The 20,858-nt window shown below is 47.8% G+C and overlaps 1 long non-coding RNA gene across 1 annotated transcript in view; it reads right to left on the bottom strand.

Annotated features, from left to right (window-relative positions):
* Nucleotides 1-20,858, bottom strand: part of LOC135050286 (uncharacterized) — a 32,869-nt gene that overhangs the window by 10,765 nt on the left and 1,246 nt on the right. The window contains exon 2 of the long non-coding RNA XR_010241594.1: nucleotides 19,443-19,558. This is a non-coding gene — a long non-coding RNA (uncharacterized LOC135050286). The remainder of the gene's footprint in view (nucleotides 1-19,442; nucleotides 19,559-20,858) is intronic.

Below are 20,858 nucleotides of genomic sequence, written 5' to 3'. Positions count from 1 at the left end.
ACCGGACCGTTTGACGAGGCCATGCCCACTCGAGCAAGGCCACGCCCATCACGGTCGAGGCCACACCCCCTTTTTGGATCGGCGCACGGCTTCGCCGAGCAAGAGTCCCACTATCGACAAGCCAAAAGTTGGGAGATATATATATATATATATATATATATTAGTTTAGCAGAGTATATACAGTACTAAACACAAGATATAGTTTAGCAGAGTATATACAGTACTAGACATCAGATATAGTTTAGCAGAGTATATACAGTACTAGACATCAGATATAGTTTAGCAGAGTATATACAGTACTAGACATCAGATATAGTTTAGCAGAGTATATACAGTACTAGACATCAGATATAGTTTAGCAGAGTATATACAGTACTAGACATCAGATATAGTTTAGCAGAGTATATACAGTACTAGACATCAGATATAGTTTAGCAGAGTGTATACAATACTAGACATCAGATATAGTTTAGCAGAGTGTATACAGTACTAGACATCAGATACAGTTTAGCAGAGTGTATACAGTACTAGACATCAGATATAGCTTAGCAGAGTATATTAGGCACCAGTTATAGTTTAGCTTAGTATACTATTGTTTAGCCTGGATTGCTAATTAATCCCCCAGTAGAAGTATGAGAGTCAGACATGCGCAGGAATCCATGGCATTGGAATGCATAGGTAACGCATGCCGAATCTGCTGTTCCCAGTACCGCCTGTGCGATAAGTGCACCATTCTCATCCAGTCTTGCTTCATTTCTTACTCAGATGCGCAGCATTTATTACAATGTACTGTAAGTGGCTATTACTGTTTAGATGAACTTACAGCGCTACCTCACTCTTCATGAGGTCATTGTTTAGTGAACAGGAAGCCTTGGTGCAGCTATAAACAGCCAGGTGGGTTTGGCGAACATATAGCCGGGGCAGGTGCTAGGTGTCTCAGCTCCCTAGGCAAACCTTCAGCCTACTGCCCCCAACCACCACCAATACCCACTTCCCAGCCCTTCTGATGAAAGTGTGACTTCTAAGTTCCACAGTCACCACTGGCATTAAGTACAACAAGGATGTTTCATTCAGCGACAGCCTTAATTCTGTGATAAGCAGACTCAGTGGCGGTCCCCAGATCCCGGCACCCTAGGCAGCTGCCTAAAGCTACCTATGGTAGGGCCGGCCCTGCATATAGCAAGTTAGGCTCAGTGAGGCTCTGAAGCAAGTGGGAAGGTATATATATACATACACACAGCATGAAATATTGAACATTTTCCCAGTGAAGCCACATACATGAAGATATGCGTAATCCATAGGAAACACTTGTGCAATGGGGTCTGTATAGCATAGCTGGGTACACGACTGGTAGACTGTATAGCCATCAATGAGGCATACGGAATTCCAGACAGCCTCTGTCCTAGTGCAGAACAGTGCAGAGCCTAAATAGGATCCCATGGGGCCCTATGCAATGTACTGTATTGGGCCCAGTGCTGAAAGTAGGGTGGTACGAGGTGGTATGGAGTACCATTAAGAAATATGGTGGTGGCACGCAGTGTCCCACCGCTCGGGCATAATTTATAAGGGGCATTTTTGTGTGTGGTGTAATGTGTAATGGGCATTACGGTGTCTGGCATAATGTGTAGTGGGTGTTACGTGTGTGGTGTAATGTGTAATGGGCATTACGGTGTGTGGCATAATGTGTAATAAGCATTACGGTGTCTTGCATAATGTGTAATGGGTGTTACGGTGTGTGGTATAATGTGTAATGGGCATTACGGTGTCTGGAATAATGTGTAATGAGTGTTACGGGGTGTGGCATAATGTGTAATGGGCATTATGGTGTCTGGCATAATGTGTAATGGGCATTATGGTGTGTGGTATAATGTGTAATGGGCATTACGGTGTTTGGCATAATGTGTAAGGGAGATTATGGTGTCTGGCATAAAGTGGCCATGCCGCTATTGTCATGTAGCCACTTTCCTAGTTTTGTGTGACCACTCCTCCTCATGACACGTGACCACGCCCATTTTTACTATCAGTACCAATAAGAAAATATTTCTACTTTCAACACTGATTGGGCCCAATTCCCCCTTCCATCTTTCTTACTGTGTGGTGGGACATTTCTGCTCTACAAAAGAACTGGAAAATTGTACCCGCTCAGGGTTGATGAAAATCAGGTCTTATCCTATACTATAGGACACATTTTGTTCCTCCCTCTTGCACGTCACTGGGTAGAAGCATCACAGTATTAGGCACGGTTGCCCAATGTAAAAAAAAAAAAGCCTCAAACACACAGAAGAAAGATGTATAATAACGACAGCACCGATTACTCTCTCCATGCGGTAAATTCACTAAGGAGGTGGGAGTTTTTTCTTAGAACTGGTGATGTTGCCCATAGCAACCGATCAGATTGTATCTATTATTTTCTAGAAGCAGTAGATAAACCATAGCTCCCAACTGTCCCAATTTTCGCGGGACAGTCCCGTTTTTCTGTGGGACTGTCCTGCTGTGTCACCACCCTTGGGCCGCAGTGTCCCGCGGTTGGGGTGGGGGGGTGGGGGCAGTTGAGAGGCTCTGTCACTCACTGCCCTGCTTAGCAGAGCAGCGGTGAACAGACGTCTATTCACAGGAGACAGAGGGAGAGAGGGCATGCCAGCAGCTCAAAGAGCGCTGGGCATCCCCCCTTAATGATGAAAACAGGAGGTGTGTCAGGCGGTCTCGCCGCGCATAAATGTCCCTCTTTACATTTTATAAATGTTGGGAGGTATGGATAAACGTTAAGTAGAATCTGATTGGTTGCGATGGCCAAATGAAGCCCAATTTCGGCATCTGATAAATGCTTTGGTTAAAACATAACTACATCTCTGATAAAACTATTGTATACATGATGTGACAATGCTAACAATTTTTTTTTTCTATTGCCGAATGGATTATCCAAGCACGGTTATGTTTGACTGAACACAACCCATTGCTACTCAGTAAAAGTCCAATAGGTCAATTAAAAAGAAAAAATACTAAAAAAAATAAAATAAAAAGTTACAGAGAGACCTACATGAAGTTATCACCTTAAACAGGTGTCATTAAACCTATATAAAGGACTATTACTGGTGCACCCTAAGACCCCCAAACTCTCTCTAGTTACTACGGATGTTTTGTGCGAATAGAAAATCCATAGGGGGCGGAGAATTGACAACCACAAACCATGTGATAAACGATAAAGGGGGAGAGTAACGAATCACTGATCTGGGAACTGCTGATAATTCTGTCGCTGCAATGATTGGAATATTTGTACATTTTAGTAGCATCTTCTGGTGGTCACAAATATATATTTTTCATCTAAACATATTCAGACCTAACTTTCCAGTATTTATCTTTTCTATTGCTAAACCACAATTCTCCAATGTCATCGCTCCACCACCTTCCTCGATTATAGATGATGTCAATAAGACCTTGTCCGCACTTGTTCGCTGCTCATTGAGTTAATTGAAGCTCATTTTGTAATTGCAATTTTGCTCTAACTGTGAAATTACTTTTTCTGGGAAGGGTTCAGATCCTTGGATGTAGATTGTTCCTGAGGTCATGTTCTTCTGTATATAGTATAATAATACTGCCCCAGGACCACCCCACCTCAATATACTCTTAGCTTCCCATTGTTCTGTAATTACCACCTTTGTGTACAGAACGTGTGCTGAGGAGGGGACATTCTATGGCCACAGGGAAAACTTTTGCATTTCGGAACTTCCCACCAGCACATCAATGGCCATATAACAGCAGGAGAATTTTCCTACATACTTTGAATTGTACTCTCCACAGATTCTCATGAAAAGATTAAAAAACATACCGTTTCTGTCCTGTGCAGAGTATTTAAGTTCAAACCAATTATTATATAAAAAATAGGAATTTGATACTTACTTGTAACTCCTTTGCTCATGGGGTATAGATCGGGTCCACTGGAGTCTGGCACTTTAAAACCTTTAGTGTGTGTGTATGTGTGTGCTGGCTCCTCCCCTCTATGCTCTTCCTACCAGACTCAGTCTAGGAAACTGTGCCCGAGGAGACGGACATACCACGAGAGAAGGAATAAATACAACAGCGGTGAGGCAACAAGCCAACACACAACCATAACCAAAAGGGGAGGGCGCTAACCAGAACAGAGGATTGCAACACCAACCCAACCAGGATAGCACAGCTATCCCAACAATAGAAAGAGACCGCAACTGCGGACTAACTAAATACTTACGCAAGTAAGCAGGAATTGAAGCACTAAGACGGGCGCCAAGTATCCACTATGGACTATGAGAAAAGGAATTACCAGTAGGTATCAAATTCCTATTTTCTCTAACGTCCTAGTGGATACTGGGGTTCTGTACTTTAGTACCGTGGGGAAGTCCCAAAGCTCCCAAATGGGTGGGAGAGTGCTGAGACTCCTGTAAAACCGCCTGACCAAACTGAAGGTCAACCTTGGCCAAGGTGTCGAACCGATAGAATTTCACAAAGGTGTTCGATCCAGACCAAGTAGCAGCTCAGCACAACTGTAAGGCCGAGACACCCCGGGCAGCCACCCAGGAAGAGCCCACAGACCTCGTCAAGTGTGCCTGAATAGTCGTCAGCAAAGGCAGAGCCTCCGAAGTATAGGCCTGTTGAATGGTCAACCTGAGCCAACGAGCAATTGATTGCTTAGAAGCCAGACGACCAATCTTTGTGGCATCATAAAGGACAAATAGCGAATCAGATTTTCGAAGACGAGCCGTCCTCTTGACATAAACCTTCAGAGCCCTCACTACATCTAAGGACTCTGGCCCAATGGAATCGTCAGACAACACCGGAACCACAATGGGTTGATTGACATGAAAAGCTGAAACCTCTTTGGCAAAAACTGCGGACGGGTCCTGAGTTCCGCTCTGTCTTCATGAAAAATCAAATAAGGGCTCTTACAGGATAATGCCCCCAATTCAGAGACTTGTCTTGCAGACGCCAATGCCAATAACGTCACTGTTTTCCAGGTGAGAAATTTTAACTCCACCCTATGCAAGGGTTCAAACCAGACCGATTGAAGAAAGGACAAAACCACATTGAGATCCCACGGAGCTGTGGGAGGTACAAAGGGTGGTTGCATATGAAGAACTCCTTTTAGGAAAGTTTGAACTTCTGGCAACATGGCAAGTTGTTTCTGGAAGAAAATAGAGAGGGACGAAATCTGGACTTTGATGGAGCCTAAGCGTAGGCCCATATCCACTCCCGCTTGCAGAAAAGTAGAAAATGACCATTTCTAAATTCCATGGGAGACACCTTTCTACTTTCACACCATGAAACATACTTCTTCTAGATACAATGATAATGTTTTGACGTTACCATCTTCGTGGCTTGGACCATGGTGGAAACAACCCGGGAGGGAATACCTTTTCTTGCTAGAATCTCCCTCTCAACTTCCAAGCTGTCAAACGTAGTCGCTGTAAGTCTGGATAGACGAACGGACCTTGTTGAAGAAGATTCTTTTGGAGCGGTAGAGGCCAGGGATCCTCCAGAGCCATGATTAGGAGGTCCGAGTACCACGCCCGTCAAGGCCAATCCGGGGCAATTAGAATTGCTTGAACGCTTTCCCTTCTTACTCTTTTTAGAACCCTTGGGATTAGCGGTAGAGGAGTAAACAGGTACACAAACTGGTACCCCCATGGTGTCGTCAGCGCATCCACTGCTACAGCCTGCGGATCCCTCATTGTGGAACAGTAACAGCATAGCTTCTTGTTGAGACGAGAAGCCATCAGATCTATCTGCGGACAGTCCCACCGGTGAATTAGCTGTTGAAACACCTGGGGATGTAGGGCCCCATTCCCCCGGATGGAGGTCGTATCTGCTGAGGAAGTTCGCTTCCCAGTTGTCCACACCTGAGATGGTCCTTGCATTGGCCTCCACCCAGAGGAGGATCTTTGATACTTCTCATATCGCCGCTCTGCTTCTTGTTCCCCTTTGTCGGTAGGTGTACGCCACCACCATGGTGTTGTCAGATTGAGCCTGGATCGGTCGATCCCTCAGGAGATGGGAAGCCTGCAGCAGAGCATTGTAAATTGCCCTGAGTTCCAGGACGTTTATCAGCAGAGCCGATTACTAAACTGACCATCTCCCCTGTAACTGGGTCCCTTGGGTCACAGCCCCCCAACCCCGGAGGCTGGCATCCGTTGTGAGTAGAATCCATGAGTGGATATTGAAATTCCTGCCTTTGACCAGGTGAGGAACTTGCAGCCACCATAATAGAGAAATCCGGGCTTTTGGAGATAAGGTCACTTCCTGATGCATGTGCAGGTGACACTCTGACCATTTGTCCATCAGATCCAGCTGAAATGGCCGGGAATGAAATCTGCCGTATTGGATTGCCTCATAAGCAGCAACCATCCTGCCCAGCATATGTATGCAAAGATGAATGGACACCTTGCGAGTACGGAGCACTGAGCGGACCATGGCCTGGATAGCCAAGGCCTTGTCCATCAGAAGAAACACCTTTTGAGACACTGTATCTAGAATCATTCCCAGGAACTGAAGGCATTGGGTCAGTTCTAGGTGAGATTTCTGGAAGTTTAAGATCAATCCATGATCCGTAAGCAGGCAAGTCATCAGATCGATGCTGTGCACTAGACGCTCCCTGGACATAGCCTTTATCAAGAGATCGTCCAAGTAGGGGACTGTGTTGACTCCCATCATGCTCAGTGGCAGCATCATCTCCGCCATGACTTTGGTGAAGACCTTCGGAGCTGTGGTCAGGCCAAAGGGCAAGGCCTGAAACTGGAAATGGTCGTTCAAGATGGCAAACCTGAGGTAAGCCTGATGAGGGTGCCACATAGGACCATCCGGTGTTGGAACGACAAAAAGACTGGAGTAAAAGCCCCTGTTGTGTAAGGAAGGAGGTACAGGAACCACCACCCCTGTCTGCAAAAGCTTTTGAATGGCCTTTTGCAAGGTAACGTTTGCTGCAGGCAAAACTGGTAAACCCAATTTGAAAAATCTGTGAGGAGGAAGTGTTTGAAATTCCAGCCGGTAACCTTGGGAAATGAGGTCCCTCATTCAAGCATCCCGGCAGGACTACTCCCACATGTGGGCGAAGTGTTGAAGGTGAGCACCCACCTGAAAATCGCCTTTGTCAGCGGTATTGGGTGTAGTGGGATGCGCCTGCTCCCGGCCGTTGCTAGGCAATGGGGCCCGCGCATCACTTCCAACGGTGAGCGCCTGTCTCCAGCCGGTTACCTAGCAACCAGAGACGCCAGGCAGCTGCCCTGCACTTCAGTCCCGGCTGTTACGCCTGTTAGCAGCTGGGACACATTAGGTCTGGGGGGCGGGTCTGCAGGCTCTCCTGTGATAGGTCAGCAGGTCCTTTTTAAGGGAGCCAGAATCAGGCAGCCTCGCCAGTGATAGCTTCCTGTGGAGCCTGTATTCCTGCCTCTGGTGTGTTCCTGCTTCCAGCTTGTCTACTCCAGCATCCGGGGTCCAATTCCCAGAGTCCGGTCTGAGGGATCGTTTCCTGCTGTCCTCCAAGTTTGTCTTCTAGTGGAGTGGTCTGGTGTCCGAAGCCTCATGGTTTCAGTCGTTTCCTGCATGCACCTTCCCTGGCGTCGGGTCTGCCGCACTTTACGGCTGAAGCCGTGTTCTCGTTATCTGTTTTTGGTTGTGTCATTTTTGTGGAGGCTTCCGCATAGCTGTCCTCGCCTTATTACGATGGGTTCGTATTTTACAGTTGGCGGCATTACTTTGATTTGCTGTTGTCCCTGGCGGCCGCGCCGCACATAAACTGTTTTGTTATTTTCTGTATCCTTCTTCTTTGGTGTCTTGTTGTTCTTAGTTAGTTTTCCCCTTGTTCTCTCTCTGTCTCGGTTAATACCTTGTCACCTAGTAAGACCGGGGGGCATCGGAGTCTGAGCGGACCTAATTTGCCCATTCAAACGTGGCCATTCAAGAAACCATAGTCTCGCAGGCGTTAATCGACCACAGGGAAGGACAACGGAGTCAGGGATTTCATTAGGTAATGCTGTGTACCACAGTTCTGTCGCAGCTTCACACATCTGTACTCGGAACTCTCCTGCTGCCACCCTATCTCCTGGGTTCCAAGTACATAGAACATAACACCTTGCTGCTGGGGCCAACTGCACGCGGAAGGCTTAGTGGCAGGGGATCCGGAGGTCTGATCCAGGGAGGCAGCAGCTGCAGGTTTACGGGACTTACCATGAGGTCCTCTTGGAGTGGTGGAGATGCCACTGCCTCTGAACCTCGCCACATGAAAGGATTCTAAAGAAGGTCCTGTGTAAGAACGTCTAGCAGGTGGCGCAGCTGACGGCAGATATGTAGACTTACCCACCGTGGCCTGGGAGATCCATTTATTTAATTTGTCCCCAAACAAGGCATCACCTATAAAGGAAAGATTTTCTACACCCTTTTTGGAATCAGCATCCGCTGACCATTGATGTAACCGTAAAGCCCTGCATGCCGAAACAGCCATAGCAGTAGTGCGGCCATTTATCTTACACAATTCCTTTATAGCCTCGCTCATAAAATTAGCAGCATCCTGTATGTGCTGTAGCAGAGTAATGACCGGTGCAGAGAGTCAAAACCATCAATAACAGAATCAGACCACTTTACCATTGCCCTGGAAATCCACCCACAAACTATTGTGTGCTACACCCGCTGCTGTATAAATTGCCTTGAGGGTGGTCTCAATTTTACGGTCAGCTGGTTCTTTCAGGGATATAGCCCCTGGTACCGTCAGTACCAATTTCTTAGACAGTCTGGACACAGACGTGTCGACTGACGGGGGTTTTTCCCAGATCTTCCTTTCCTCAGCGGGGAGTGGAAAAGTAGTTAAAAACCTCTGAGGAATATTACATTTCTTATCACGGTTCAACCATGCTTCCCTGGCCAGGGAGTTTAACTCTTTAGACACAGGAAAAGTGGCTGAGGACTTTGGTCTAGCATTAAAGTAAAACTCCTCATCTGCCTCTGACTCCTGATCTGGGATGTAAAGAACCTCTCTAACAGCAAACATGAGAGCCCACACCCCTGGGGACAGAGAGCTGTCCTCATCCATCTCATCATCATCCATATCAGGATGATCAGAATCAGACTGGAGCACCTGTGGCAGTGAGCATTTATGTGAAACCACCAGAGGGGGCTGAGAAGCCTTTCTGGTATCTGCTGCTTTGGCTATAGAATCAATAGACTATTTCAACACCTGTCTCTCCTTTTTAGCTGCAGCTAATTCTGAATTGACATTCTAAATCATGCATTTAAAATTGTCTAACCAGTCAGGTGCCTGTAAACTGTATCCCTGTGGAGATAAGGAGCATTGTTCACACATGAGTGACCCCGCTGAAGACGGGGTTGAGTTACAAGCAGCACACATAACCATGTCAACAGACATCTTACACAACTGTAATACAGCGCAGCCCACTGACCAACACCTCCACACAGGCCCTAGAGAGCCCCTGGAGTGACAGTGAGGAGTGAACAACAGCACACAGAACACAGCAGTACAATGTGTAAAGTATGTGTACGACCTGACAGGAGTCCAGCGGCGTCACCGCTAGTGTGCTCCCCTTTTCTATGACCCCCTGGTACCAGTAGAGAGTCTTGTAGCAGCGTGGGTCTCTGTAGGAGCAGTGTGCATGCAGCCTTGATGATCCGCAGCAGCAGGAAATGGCACCTTCCCGCCTCTGGTCCCCCTCTCGGAAGCCCCGCCCCCTGTAATGGCGCGCCAGTTTGTCCGTGGTGGGCAACGCAGTTCGTGGCCCATGACTGCAGCACGACTTGCCGCCAAAACTGCACCAGGGACCCGCTAACTGGGACCCCGGTGTAACACTCACCGCACCTTGAACTTTGGCATCTGTTAGAGGGTGGCGGCTAGCTGCTGGATTGGGCACACATACTAACGATGTGTGATCAGCACCTCAGGAGCTCAGTGTCCTATCAGCTGGGATTACGAACCATTAACCCTCAAAAGGTTGGTTTGGTCCCCGCTCTAAGTCCCACGAAGCAGGTTGCCTGGCTGCCAACCAGGACTACCTGAAAATAACTAACTAAAATAAAAAATAAAGGAAACTCTCTGGAGCGCCAGAGAAATGCACCCGGCACCTTGGGCACATTTTTCTAAACTGAGTTTGGTAGGAGGGGCATAGAGGGGAGGAGCCAGCACACACATACACACACTAAAGGTTTTAAAATGCCAGGCTCCAGTGGACCCGATATATACCCCATGGTACTAAAGTACAGAACCCCAGTATCCACTAGGACGTTAGAGAAATGGGCTTTGCTATTTATTATATAATTTCACCATGAATACTGAATAATTAGGGGTGCCACGTTTAACCGTTTGCTCTCCGAGGCCAGCGCCAGATTTATACCTCAGGCGGCCCCTCCATTTCTAAATTTTTTTCTATACCTCATTAAAATGTAACTAATTACCCGAGCCCGGGCTTGTTGGAGGGGCCAGACAGGGTCCAGGGACCAGAGACCAGGGCCAGCTTAACATATAGGTACACTGGGCAACTGCCCAGGTCTCCACAATTCTAGGGGCCTCCGAGCATGGGATGAGTGGTGGTCACACAATCAGGGCAGCGAGGCAGCATTGTCTACCTGCCTTTCAGCCTGCAGCTAGACAGTGAGTGGCTATCAGCATGCTTACTGGAGGATGGCTGGAGCTATCCACCAATCGGAGTGCAGACAGCCATTCACTGTATGGAAGCATGTGAAGGGATGGTGCAGGATTGCAAGAGAGGCAAACTATGATTTTTATAAATTGGTCCCTTGAATGGGTGTGTAGGGTCCCCAGTGCGTTGCTTTGCTCAGGACCTACAATGCTGTTGCGATGGCTTTGCCCGGGTCAGCTGCTTAGTGTGGGGGGCTACAAACTGTATTGAGCTTTGTATGTTTTAATACTTGGTAATAAAGCTAGAAAAGGGCAAAGAAGACAGAAAACTAGAAACTAACAGTTGCTTCAGATGACTGACAGTGTGTAAGGAACAGTTAGTAAGATTTACTGTGTAATAAAACTTCCTCGATTTCAACATGCCCGGACACTGTCCTGAATTGTTTGCTGCAGACAGAACGCCATAAAAAGCTTGGGAGGAGATATGTAATAGTAGATGACAGTACAGTCACCCACACAGTAATGTCCAGTAACTGGACTGCTGCTACAATAGTTTGCAGTGTTCTAGCTCACAGAATGACAGCATATACAGTATAGTAGTATTGCTCACTTGTCTTGCAGTATCAAGCCGTAATTAATTCACAGTCAAACAGCTCAGATTTTGTGCACAGCTTAACAGTGCTATGCCGAACAGTAGGCCTAGGTTAGGCATAGCAAGGGGATCCGACGCCGGAATACCGACACTGCTTGAAATACTGACACCGGGATGCTGACATGTATCGCAATCCCGAACGCTGGGATCCCAAACATAAGTATGCATGGCTGCTTAGGGTCAGGCAGTGGTGATGGTGGTGTGTGTGTGTGGTGAAGTTAAGGTGAACCTGCGGGGATGGATTGTGTGGATCACAATTGCAGCACTTCCTGTGAGGCCAAACCCCCTAGCCACAACCCCTAATTTCGGGTGTGCACCTTTGGCTTGTGCAGCTGTGCCTCTTCACCCCCGGCTAAATTTGGTATGGATCAGCAATAATATTTGATACTACATGATAAGAGAAATACAGAGATCGTAGTTTGCTTATATTTGTGGTTCTTTTGCAGTGTGCTGGGAGAATGCTTTTCCTTATTTTCTAGTCTAGACTTTCCCCTCCCTTTCATGCAAATGGTGAGGACCATTAAATTGATTTGAGCAACCACCCTTTTATATTACTGCTCTGAGAGGCACGCAAGGGGCAAAATGCTCTGTGAACCTGTGAACCTCGGTGAACTGTAATATAAAATTGTGGTTGCTCAAATCAGTTTAATGGTCCTTCCCAGGTGCATGAAAGGGAGGGGTTTTTCTAGTTCAGAAAAAAAGGAAAATATTCCCCCAGCACACCGAAAAGTATAAGCAATGAGATTTGAATACTACATGATAACAGAAAAACAGATATTTCAGTTTGCATATATTTGCAAAAATTTGTATAAGCCACCGGGCAGCATCAAGGCATCACATTATGCCACACAGTGCCCTCATTTCACATTATGCCACACAGTGCCCCCAGTTCACATTATACCACACAGTGCCCCCAGTTCACATTATACCACACAGTGCCCCCAGTTCACATTATGCCACACAATGCACCCTGTTCCCATTATGCCACACAGTGCCCTCATTTCACATTATGCCACACAGTGCCCCCAGTTCACATTATACCACACAGTGCCCCCAGTTCACATTATGCCACACAATGCACCCTGTTCACATTATGCCACACAGTGTCGCAAGTTCACATTATGCCAGTGTCCCCAGTTCACATTATGCCACAGTGTCCCCAGTTCACATTATGCCACACAGTGCCCCCAGTTCACATTATGCTGCACAGTACTCCCAGTTCACATTATGCCACACAGTGCCCCCAGTTCACATTATTCCACACAGTACCCCCAGTTCACATTATGCCACACAGTGCCCTCAGTTCACATTATGCCACACAGTGCCCCCAGTTCACATTATGCCACACAGTGCCCCCAGTTCACATTATGCCACACAGTGCCCTCAGTTCACATTATGCCACACAGTACCCCCAGTTCACATTATGCCACACAGTGACCTCAGTTCACATTATGCAACACAGTGACCCCAGTTCACATTATGCCACACAGTGCCCCAGTTCACATTATGTTCACATTATGCATCCCCACATGCCACAAACACCCCACCAGCAGACTGGTTGAAAATTGTCTCCATTGAGGCTGTACAGGTCGAGAGCTGGGACACTAGCGCAGAGTTCCATGAAGCCGTATCTGCTGCACATGATCCACTGTGAGATGGCGGACTGGTAGAAAGGGACAGTCCACTAAACACTCATCACAATGTAGTGTATTGAATACACCAGACTGTGGTGAGATCTGTTTTCTGCATGCACAGTGTAAATGTAGTACTCACACAGCATCAACCACATAGAGCCCTAAGTTGTACTGAGTAAGGAAGAGCGCCCTCTTCAGGTAATGCATTTTGTTGTTGAAATGGGAATTTTAAAAGAAATACTGTTTTTTTGTGGTTGCTTTATATCTACAAACTATTCCCCAGTGTTGTTCAGTGAGGTTTTGTTTGTGTTCTCTCTCACAGTAAAATCACATTTCTATTCAATTTTAAACTATAATTTGCATGGACACAAACTACTGGTTACAGTGAAGACTCGTTAACATTCCTCTTTACACTGTTCCTCTGTGTCTTAATTTTAATTCTACTGTGGACCATAATCTGGAGAGAATCCTAGCCTGGGGTACCATTTAATTCTCCTAGGGGAACAGTGAATGTCCTTGACCCACGAACTGAGCTTTTTAAGCTGATGACCCATGAACTGAGTCTTTTTTAGCCAAATATAGATGTCATAAGTTCTATATGTTTTCAAATATTTTAATAAATTATTTTATTAATTCAACATAAAACCTACCGTCCTTTTTGAATTGTATTTTCTCTATCATTAATTATGTCATTTTGATTTTCTGAGAGATTAGAGGGATTAACCCACTGGTACAACATAGCGCAGGTGTCTTTTCTTTCGTTAATTTTAATTCTAGCTGGTCTGTAACTACAGCAGTACTGTTCATCCTGACTGGACGGTTCATTTTGCTGTACGAGTGAGACCTTTGTGCAGCAGGCAGGCGTGTGACCGAGCTGCTTCTGTCTGGCTGCCTGTAGGATGTAGGTGTGTTACTGTATGCTACAATATCCTTCTGTTCCAGTGTCAACATCTCCCAATACATAACTTGGAAAGATTTAACCGGGTTGCATGGGTACAGATTGTGAGGCACTGTGATATGTGCACAGGACCGGCTCTTTGCAAGTCTCTTTAAATCAGTCTAAAAGCCAATTTGCCTTTAAATTGATCCTGATCCCATCAATTGAACTGTTAATTCCCTTTTGCAGTGGACAACAGAGACACAGGTGGTGAGGACAATAAATAATGTATGCAATTATGCATGAATTACAAAGGATTATGGGCCAGCACAACACAAGAGATAGAGTCTATCGTCTTTGAATTGGGCTGTGGGTGGGGCATAAGTTTCTGAACACGGGGTGTGTGTGAGTTTCCAAAATGAAGCATTATACACTATGGTATGTTATAGTCAGGAAATCACTTTTTTTTTATTATAGCAAAACATGGAGAATAAGGGCCTGTTTCAGGCTGGACAGCTAATTCTGCTAAGTAATTAAATGGGGAGCTACAGATTGTGAAAGTTACCTACATCAACAACCTGTGTCTGGGTACAGTTAGGTTGCTTTAACCATGCTGTAGTCACAGGGACATAGGTTCATATCATGTGACCGAAGACAAGTTGTTGCCCCCTCCCACTCCTTCTCTTCTACTGTCTGCTCCTATCAGCTCCACCTAGCCTCCCTCACCACAGCCTAACACTAATTTATTCAGCCTAAACCCTGACCCTCCCAATATTCAGCCTAACCCTTATCCTCCAAACCCTCAGCCTAACCCTGACCTTCCCAATCTTCAGCCTATTCCTGATCCTCCAAATCCTTAACCCAAACCCTGACCCTCCCAAACCGTAAACTAAACCATGACACTCTCAATCCTCATCTCAAACCCTGACCCCCCCAACTTTCGGCCTAACCCTGTCCTTCCCAACTCCCAGTCTAACCCTGACCCTCCCAATCCTCAGCCTAACCTTGACCCTCCCAATCCTTAGCCAAACCCTGACTCTCCCAACTCTCAGCCTATCCCTGGTCCTCCCAATCCTCAACCCAAACCCTAACCCTCCCTATCCTCAGCCTAAACCCTGACCCTCCCAACTTTCAGCCTAACCCTGACCTTCCCAACTCCCAACCTAACCCTGACCTTCCTAATCCTCAGCCTAAACCCTGACCTGCCAAATATTCAGCCTAACTCTTATCCTCCCAACCCTCAACCTAACCCTGACCTTCCCAAGCTTCAGCCTAACCCTGATCTTCCCAACCCTCAGCCTAACCCTGATCCTCCCAACCCTCAGCCTAAACCTGATCCTCCCAACCCTCAGCCTAACCCTGATCCTCCCAACCCTCATCCTAACTCTGACCCTCCCAACCCTCAGCCTAACCCTGATCCTCCCAACCCTCAGCCTAAACCTGATCCTCCCAACCCTCAGCCTAACCCTGATCCTCCCAACCCTCATCCTAAACCTGATCCTCCCAACCCTCAGCCTAACCCTGATCCTCCCAACCCTCAGCCTAACCCTTATCCTCCCAACCCTCAGCCTAAACCTGATCCTCCCAACCCTCAGCCTAACCCTGATCCTCCCAACCCTCAGCCTAACCCTGATCCTCCCAACCCTCAGCCTAAACCTGATCCTCCAAACCCTTAGCCTAACCCTGATCCTCCCAATCCTCAGCCTAAACCTGATCCTCCCAACCCTCAGCCTAACCCTGATCCTCCCAACCCTCAGCCTAACCCTGATCCTCCCAACCCTCAGCCTAACCCTGATCCTCCCAACCCTCAACCTAACCCTGATCCTCCCAACCCTCATCCTAAACCTTATCCTCCCAACCCTCAGCCTAAACCTGATCCTCCCAACCCTCAGCCTAACCCTGATCCTCCCAACCCTCAGCCTAACCCTGATCCTCCCAACCCTCAGCCTAAACCTGATCCTCCCAACCCTCAGCCTAACCCTGATCCTCCCAACCCTCAGCCTAACCCTGATCCTCCCAACCCTCAGCCTAAACCTGATCCTCCCAACCCTCAGCCTAACCCTGATCCTCCCAACCCTCAGCCTAAACCTGATCCTCCCAACCCTCAGCCTAACCCTGATCCTCCCAACCCTCAGCCTAACCCTGATCCTCCCAACCCTCAGCCTAACCCTGATCCTCCCAACCCTCAGCCTAACCCTGATCCTCCCAACCCTCAGCCTAACCCTGATCCTCCCAACCCTCAGCCTAACCCTGATCCTCCCAACCCTCAGCCTAACCCTGATCCTCCCAACCCTCAGCCTAACTCTGATCCTCCCAACCCTCAGCCTAACCCTGATCCTCCCAACCCTCAACCTAACCCTGATCCTCCCAACCCTCATCCTAAACCTTATCCTCCCAACCCTCAGCCTAAACCTGATCCTCCCAACCCTCAGCCTAAACCTGATCCTCCCAACCCTCAGCCTAAACCTGATCCTCCCAACCCTCAGCCTAACCCTGATCCTCCCAACCCTCAGCCTAAACCTGATCCTCCCAACCCTCAGCCTAACCCTGATCCTCCCAACCCTCAGCCTAACCCTGATCCTCCCAACCCTCAGCCTAACCCTGATCCTCCCAACCCTCAGCCTAAACCTGATCCTCCCAACCCTCAGCCTAACCCTGATCCTCCCAACCCTCAGCCTAACCCTGATCCTCCCAACCCTCAGCCTAACCCTGATCCTCCCAACCCTCATCCTAAACCTGATCCTCCCAACCCTCAGCCTAACCCTGATCCTCCCAACCCTCAGCCTAAACCTGATCCTCCCAACCCTCAGCCTAAACCTGATCCTCCCAACCCTCAGCCTAACCCTGATCCTCCCAACCCTCATCCTAACTCTTATATTGACATTATGAGAATGTAGCGCTATTAAACTGCCCTGTGTCTATGCTGTTGCTATCTCACTATTTTTCGGCCAGCCCACTCTATGTAGCCATTGGCCTGCTGTGAAGTGGTCATTGGAAAATGTACTTTAAATTACTTTTAATGATTTTAATGTAATATTAATAATAGACATACAAAAGAAAAGCTGAAAAATATATGATTTTACTTATTGTTAAGGAACTCCAGAGCCAAAACCAAAACACAAAAATGGTTTTAGAACCAAAACCAAAGCATGGGTGTTCGCACACACCTCTAAGCTACAGTACAGTAAAGGTGTGCACGTTAGACATGCCTCTATGTTGCAGGTATATTTAGGCATCTTACAGTATATTGCAAGTCACATGTTCAAGATGATTAATTTTTATTTTAGTGCTAATTGTTTTTCTTTTCAGTTGCAGCTGTAGTGTGCGTACACACTGGGCGATATAGAGTACGATCCAGCCGATATCGTCTGATTCAGAATGATATAATCTAGTATGTACAGACAATATATCGCATGATGCGCACTTCCGTGGGTCGTCTGCGATGTCACCTGTCGGACAGGCATGCAGGTCCGACGGGCAATATCACAGACGAGGATCCCTGTTGCACTGTTGTTCCTGACATCAGCAAGTGTATATGTTCTTGCCGATGTCGTTTGCGATGTCGTCTTAGTGTGTACACACCCTATGGGGGTAATTCCAAGTTGATCGCAGCAGGATTTTAGTTAGCAATTGGGCAAAACCATGTGCACTGCAGGGGAGGCAGATATAACATTTGCAGAGAGAGTTAGATTTGGGTGGGTTATTTTGTTTCTCTGCAGGGTAAATACTGGCTGCTTTATTTTGACACTGCAAATTAGATTGCAGATTGAACTCACCCCACCCAAATCTAACCTTCTCTGCACATGTTATATCTGCCTCCCCTGCAGTGCACATGGTTTTGCCCAATTGCTAACTAAAATCCTGCTGCGATCAACTTGGAATTACCCCCTATGTGCAGGGGTCAGGCAGGACACTGGGACACTGGGAGGTTCTTGAAAGAAGCTCAGCTAGTCCTAAATTTCCATTATTTGGTAACATAACGGCTGTAATGACACAATCCTCTACTGAACTCTACCCATACAACGGTGACGTTATATATAGAATATATACTAATTGTTACTAAATACTTACAGGTGAGTCCGTGAGATATTTCATTCTTCCTTGGTCTGAATTATTCACCATTAATAAAAAACTACTTTACATATGTTAGGAGGAAATAGGACTATATATCACACGGCTGATTCATTATTATATACTTGGATGATTCAACCCGGCAGGATGATAGATCGGGAAATTGTATTTTTCCTAACACAAGGATGAAATCCATCCCTACATTCACAATGCTGTTATTAAAGGGTTACTGTGCTGGAATATTTTCTATGTGTAGCAGTTTATTTCATCACAGGGATTTTCTGTTTAAGTTCCTGTTTGTTACAAGCAAACCAATGCTCCACCATCCACCATTACACCTGACGACTTGTGGACCCAGGAGTCACATGACACCTCCTAAATGTTAATAATTGCAAATAGAAAAAAGTGTTTTTGTTAACAAAATTACACATAGCCATATGGGAAATGGGATGCAGTCCCTAAGATGACATTTGCGATGTGAGCAATCATAATGTTGATACTATAATGTCAGCAGTTATGATGTCGACATTGTTGAAATGTCGACATAGCAGTGTCGTGCCGTGAGGTGAGGCAGAATGTTTCCTGCCGTTTAAACCAGAGGTTTGACTATATAAGTATATAACCAATACAAAGAATCTTCTATATATTAACCCAGAGTGACTGCGTGTATAACGCTGGGCGGAGTCATACAGTCACAGATCTGGGTGGCTGTATGCAGTCCCCTCCCTCGGTCCGCCCATCCCCGCCCAGTCCCTTCTCCATCTCTGCCCAGTCCCCTCTCTCCCTCCTCCCCACACAGTCCCCGCACCGTGCGTGGTGACACTAGAGCCGGTGACTGGGCAGCATGGAGGAGAATGCCAATGTGCTGGAACGGCACTGACAACCTCACCCAACCGCGGCACCCACCCCTCCCGCTCCAGCACACCCCAACCATGGAACCCCGCCCCTCCCCCATCCGCAGCACCCTCCACACCCCCACACACACCCGCCTAACCCGCCCCTCCCCACGGCACCCGCACTGCCCCCCCCCCACGCGCAGTACCCCCGCATCCACCACTCCCTCCCCCGCCCCTCCCCCACACGTGGCACCTCCAGGGCCGGCTACAGAAATCTTGGGGCCCCATACACTGACATCTCAGGGGGCCCCCACCCCTTCAACTCCCCCCCTTGATAGAAATGATTTTTATATATATATATATAATCACAGAAAGAAGGCGGCACTCAGAGTCTCGAGAACGTGGTGAAAAACCGACCCGTGTTTTTCACCAAGTTCTCGAGACTCTGAGTGCCGCCTTCTTTCTGTGATTGTATTAGGAGTATCACTCCTTGAGGAGGGCACCCGAGCAAATTCCCAGGTGGAGTGAGAGTGCCGGACTGCAGCGAGGAGTATATATATATATATATATATATATATATATATATATATATATATATATATATATATATATATATATATATATATATATATATATATATATATATATATATATATATATATAAAACCTACGTTTCGGGACTGTACCAGTCGCCAGGGATAGGAAACAATGAGACAAAGTATAATTTATAGATTTATAGATACAAATACATAGCCATAATTACCTGATACAGTGCAGCTGGGATCTCCCGCCGTCAGACATTCACTGAGACATGCAGGCTGACAACCCCGTCGGACTTCCAGTGGTGTCATCAGGTCACGCCATCCAGCGGCGTCTGTCCTGAAACATAAGAGGAATAAATGCACTTTTATGAGTGACTCCACTCCGTATTAAACCCCCAACCTCCTGCATGTAAATAAATAAATATTACATATTATATACATCCCCTGACCCTCCATGCGTACCCCCCCCCCCCCCCCCGTGGGGTACGCATGGAGGCTGGCTACAGGGAGCACACTATGGGAAGGGGGTATGGAGGCTGGCTACAGGGAGCACACTATGGGGAGGGGGTATGGAGGCTTGCTACAGGGAGCACACTATGGGGAGCGGGTATGGAGGCTGGCTACAGGGAGCACACTATGGCACTATGGGGAGGGGGTATGGAGGCTGGCTACAGGGGAGCACAGTATGGGGAGGGGGTATGGAGGCTGGCTACAGGGAGCACACTATGGGGAGCGGGTATGGAGGCTGGCTATAGGGGAGCACACTATGGGGAGGGGGTATGGAGGCTGGCTACAGGGAGCACACTATGGGGAGCGGGTATGGAGGCTGGCTACAGGGGAGCACACTATGGGGAGGGGGTATGGAGGCTGGCTACAGGGAGCACACTATGGGGAGCGGGTATGGAGGCTGGCTACAGGGGAGCACACTATGGGGAGGGGGTATGGAGGCTGGCTACAGGGGAGAACACTATGGGGAGGGGGGTATAGAGGCTGGCTACAGGGAGCACACTATGAGGAGCGGGTATGGAGGCTGACTACAGGGAGCACACTATGGGGAGCGGGTATGGAGGCTGGCTACAGGGGAGCACACTATGGGGAGGGGGTATGGAGGCTTGCTACAGGGAGCACACTATGGGGAGCGGGTATGGAGGCTGGCTACAGAGAGCACACTATGGGGAGCGGATATGGAGGCTGGCTACAGGGGAGCACATTATGGAGAGCGGGTGTGGAGGCTGGCTACAGGGGAGCACACTATGGGGAGGGGGTATGGAGGCTGGCTACAGGGAGCACACTATGGGGAGCGGGTATGGAGGCTGGCTACAGGGGATCACACTATGGGGAGGGGGTATGGAGGCCTGCTACAGGGGAGAACACTATGGGGAGGGGGGTATAGAGGCTGGCTACAGGGGAGCGTGTATGGAGGCTGGCTACAGGGAGCACACTATGGGGAGCGGATATGGAGGCTGGCTACAGGGGAGCACACTATGGGGAGGGGGTATGGAGGCTGGCTACAGGCAGCACGCTATGGGGAGCGTGTATGGAGGCTGGCTACAGGGGAGCACACTATGGGGAGTGGGTATGGAGGCTGGCTACAGGGGAGCACACTATGGGGAGGGGGTATGGAGGCTGGCTACAGG

This window comes from Pseudophryne corroboree, chromosome 2 (genome assembly GCF_028390025.1).
Source record: "Pseudophryne corroboree isolate aPseCor3 chromosome 2, aPseCor3.hap2, whole genome shotgun sequence".
Taxonomy (NCBI): domain Eukaryota; kingdom Metazoa; phylum Chordata; class Amphibia; order Anura; family Myobatrachidae; genus Pseudophryne; species Pseudophryne corroboree.
Note: the sequence above shows the minus strand (reverse complement) of the source record. Positions and strands in the feature narration are given on the sequence as shown.